Raw genomic sequence first — 4,923 nt, 5'->3', positions numbered from 1 at the left:
TTATTGAGATATTATGGGATATTATTTGATATGGTGTATATTATCTTGTACGAATTATATTTTTGTTAACTTCCTTTTTTCCTAGGATTATCTTTTATTCTAGGGTTAGAAGTTGTAGCTCTATACATTTTTCATGAGGGTCAATGAGAAGGCTAAACCACACAATTATATTTTCTCTCTAATTTAGCATGGTATATTGGTATCAAGAGCAGGTTTTTTTTTTAGCCATTGCCGGTGATGATCAAACACCACCAGGGCATGATATTCCAACCTATGGCGCAACTCCTCTCATACGTTCGGTTTATCCACCGAGCAATGTAAGGTGCTTTCGGGTTTTGTGGGAAATGATATGTTTGATAATTCTTGTTAGATTATTGATACCGCAGCAACCCATCAAGTTACCGGTTATAGATCTTGGTTGTTTGACACACGCGTCACTACTACAAAATTGACCTAAGGTAACACCACATGGTATCACTTTCAAGGCTGCAAACTTAACTAAGTCATAAGTAACACTATTGTAACACTTTGACATTATGTAACACTTGACTGTAACACTTTGATATTAAGTAACACTATATTATAACACTTTGATATTAAGTAACACTTTATTGTAACACTTTAATATTAATTAAGTACGTAGTAGTGTAAAAAAAAATAAAAAAAAATAAAAAAATAGTAGAAATATAGCTGAAAAAAAGTTACCGGTTCTTAAATTTAAACCGCAACCTTGATAACTTGTCTAAACACTAAAAATGAAAAATCCGGCCTCAAAAGGTAATGGTTTACAAAAACCATTACCCTTAACTTATTATAAAGGTATTGGTTTAACATGAACCGTTACCCTTAACTCGCACTCACTCCGTGGCTACGTCCCTTTACTTTTACCCCAATTTCTATTTTAGGAGTCCCTATATTTTAACCCCATTATTATTTTGTGCCTTGGTCCCTATTATTAAAATAACATTTTTTTTTTGCCAACTATCATTAAAATAACTTACTTTATATAAACATATTTAACTACCTAATTAATTTCAAATCACACCTTTTTTTAAAAAAAATTTCTCACAAGAATTCACACTTGAATTATCGGAGTATTTCCTAACCCAAACTCCCAAAGTACATATTGTTCCTCAACTCTCAAAGTGACTCAAACCACCAACACCATCACTAGTTTTCTCTCTCCTTCTCAGTTCTCACAAACACTTCCCTTCCCACCACCACCACCAATTTTCTCTCTCCTTCCTCCCACCACAACTTCTCATCTCCTTCAATTTTCACGGCAGCAAAGGTGAAGAATTTTTTCACCACCTCGCTCAAGCCGACGTCGCGTAGCCACCATTCGAAAGCCGCACCATCATCTATGTTGTCCTCCTGCAAAACCGCGCCATTTGCACCTTCAATTGTATGTTTTCTACTTTTTTTTTTGGTTTAGGATTCTTCATTTGTTTTAATTTATGAATTGTTTTGATTTTGGGGATTTCGGTTTTATTTACTTATTATTTTGATTTTTCGATACAAATAAACAACGGTTCTGTGAATTGAGGATTTCGTTTTTTTTTTTTTTTTTACTTTGCAAATTGCAATTAGCTGTTCTTTATTTCTTGCTGCTGTAAATTTTTTAGGATTAGGGGTTTGAATTTTGGGTTAGGGTTCAAATAGGAGGATGAAAATGATGATTAAGCGTTCCACAGAGCGAGGATGGTGAATTACGTGGGTTTAAGCAGAATTAGAATAATCATAATTAGTCATAATCATAGTAATAATTATTATAATTATAATCAATTTAGCAATGTTGGGAATGGAATGATGATGGAGTCACGGAATAAACATGGTTTAGTGGTTTCTTATCATTGGCCTCCTATTGTTGGCCCTAATAATAATTGAAGATGGTTTTGATTTTTTATCTTCTCTATATATATATATATATATATATATATATATATATATATATATCAAAAAGGTAATAAACTAATCTGAATTCATTAATTTTTAGTTTCTGATGATTTTGAGTTTGTGTGAAAGTTTTGATGTGTTAGATTATTGAGTTGAATTGTGAAATTTTATTGTTTGATCTATTCTAATTCTTAGGTAGTTGGTTTTTTGTGCTAGATTGTTGTGTAGGATTGAAACTAGTTTTGAAATCTTAAATTTGATTAGCTTAGTAGGATGTGTTAATTTTAAAGGAAAAGGGTCTACTTTTTTTTTTCTCGATTTGTGCGTGTCATCCTTGCGCAGGGGCCATGCTAATCTATCTTATCAGATATCTCCGAAGAGACGGGTCGACTTTTGAAAGTTCTAGTTTCCAGCTTTGATAGCTGGAAACTAGAACTTTCAGAAATTATTTGTAGCTTGATTGTCAGTTTTCCATGTATTTGTTATCTCTTATCTTTCAGAAATTATTGTCAATAAGATAGTGTAAGTCAGTAAAAAATAGTATAGTAATGAAATCTAACAATATCACAACTAAAATTTGGATTTAGGTGGTATCTATTTGTTTTGGTTTGGTATTCCTTTATGTAATAAGTTTATACTTGTTGCACATGGAGGCTTTTATATAGATCAAGAAATTGATATGATTGAAGTGAGGAGGATGGGTATTATGGGACTTTGCTATACCTTACTTCAGTATCTTTGGTCTTGAGTATTTTGTTTTGAAATGTCGCATGTATTAGAAATCTTTCTTAGTTTAAACATGATTAAGATCACTTTGGGTTAGCTGAATGGTAATCTTAATTACAGTAGTTATTTTTCTGTGCCCAATTCTTTGTAGTAAATTGAATTTCATATATCCTTTCCATTATCTGTGGAGCATTATTGCTCTTTTGTACTTTGCCTTCCCTATCCCTTTTCCCATGAGCGATCCGCAAACACTGATCGCATTAAAATCTTAAGTAGGTGAAGTTGCTGTAACTTTTTTCAAAAGCAACACACGAATAGTCGAATACTAGTTATAGCTCAAATTACACTATCAATGTATGATCCAATAGTTCATATTACACTATCAGGTATGCGATTGCTTATATAGTTACTTGACTTGCTTAAGTAACTTTGATTCTGTTTGTTGGAGTATGGATGTTGTGTATCAGCTTTTATAGTGAAGTGCCACTCTCTTGCAAACTGTGAATGATTTCAGGTATCAGTTATTCATGGAATCTCATGGAATCTGAGATCATTAATACGGAGTATGTTAATTTTAGCTTTTTTTTTTATCCATTTGCCTTACAATCCTTAGAAATTAGAACTGACAACTTGACATAGCTGAACTGCATTCTACTAGTCAAATTTGAACGTGTTTTTTCTGATTCTGGTGCTCTGGAAATGGCCTTTACAACAGGGTTGTGTTTCTATGCTTAACAACAAAGGTTATTTTATTTATGTTGCAAGATTAATGGTGGATGCTCGACACCTTCGATATGCACAAGCAAACCCTAGTAAGAAGTGGTATATATGGAGTTCTTTAGTAATTGATTTACTTCCTTTTTTAGGCTGTTTTGAAATAGTTATAAAATGGTTTCAGGTTTTTCAACTCACTCACATCTACTATGATGACTGATGAGATGCAGGGAAACGGATTTACACGTCATATATTCCTCTTACTAGGGTCTATTCAGTCACTTCAGGTTTTTATAAGGCTTCCTACTAAGTGAGGTTTTGTTACTGACCTCCTATTGCCGATAGTGTTGTCCCTGCTACTTCACATTCTGCTCTGTTGGGTTGCTGCTTCACATACATTTTGCCTTATTAGAGAATCTGCTGTTGTTGCTAGTTTGGCTTTATTGGATCTGCTACTCTTGTTGTTGTGTATACTCCAATTTTATTTTTATTTTATTTATTTATTTATTTTTTTTTTTTTTTTTTTGCATGTGTAAAGTTACAAGTTATTTTAGGTATACTATAGTTTTTTTTTGTATGAAACCGTGATATTATATCAATTCAAATTTTCATCTATCGTATTTGTTAATTTCACATATGTGATTGTTGTATATGTTAATATAATATTTATGTTTAAAATAATAAAAATTGCATATTTTCATAATAATAATAAATATTACCTATTAATTAATACAATGTTACATTAGTTTGCAATAAGTGATACATAATGTCGATTAAAGTGCTACTATATGTACTGTTATAAGATGATTAAAAAATGTTACCTAATAATAAAATAATGTGCTACATTAGTTTGAAAAAGTGATACATAATATCGGATAAAGTGTTACTATATAATGTTACTAAAGATAAGTAAGTGTTACCTAACAAATAAAAAGTAACACTTTAAAAATGATACTAATAATATTAAAAAGTGTTACATAAGAAAGTTTATAGTAGCACTTTTGAAAGTGTTACCATACGTTACCCAAAGTGTTACATAAGATCTTAGGGAACATGGGCGGAAGTATCACCCAATAAAATGTTACCTATTGTCTTTAATAACACTTTTACCACTTTATGTAACACTTTTTGGGTGTTACTTAAGGTTAATTTTGCACTAGTGCGTCATTGAATGTCCGATTGTAAAAACATTTTTAAGCAATCGTGGTAAAATTTTCATTTTTCCATTTCCTTTCTGCTAGTATTGGTTAAGACGTATAAACTCGGGCATTTGATTTGTTATCCGATCCTTCCAATCAACTATAAAAAATATTACGATTATATTTTAAAAAAGGTCAAATTGACATGATGTAACAGGTTCAAACCTGATAGGGCCTATAAAATGTTTTTTTATGACTTAAGACTAGTGTTTAAATATTGGGTGGTGCCAATTAGATATAGTGCATTCAGTGCATGCATCATAATATGCGTTTGTGCACTCATTTTTCACAACTCTTGTGCTCAGTTGCATAGAAATTAACATGTCTTGTCTAATCTTCTAGATATTAAAACGATTAATTATCTTAGAAAAATCACAACTATATATAT

The 4,923-nt window shown here is 31.4% G+C and overlaps 1 pseudogene; it reads right to left on the bottom strand.

Annotated features, from left to right (window-relative positions):
• Positions 1 to 2,187: 2,187 nt before the first annotated feature.
• On the bottom strand, positions 2,188 to 2,279 carry LOC145599836 (U6 spliceosomal RNA; annotated as a pseudogene).
• Positions 2,280 to 4,923: the final 2,644 nt, after the last annotated feature.

This window comes from Chenopodium album, chromosome 20 (genome assembly GCF_948465745.1).
Source record: "Chenopodium album chromosome 20, dcCheAlbu1.1, whole genome shotgun sequence".
In the NCBI taxonomy this organism is placed as follows: Eukaryota; Viridiplantae; Streptophyta; class Magnoliopsida; order Caryophyllales; family Amaranthaceae; genus Chenopodium; species Chenopodium album.
This window is presented reverse-complemented; position numbering and strand designations above follow the sequence as displayed.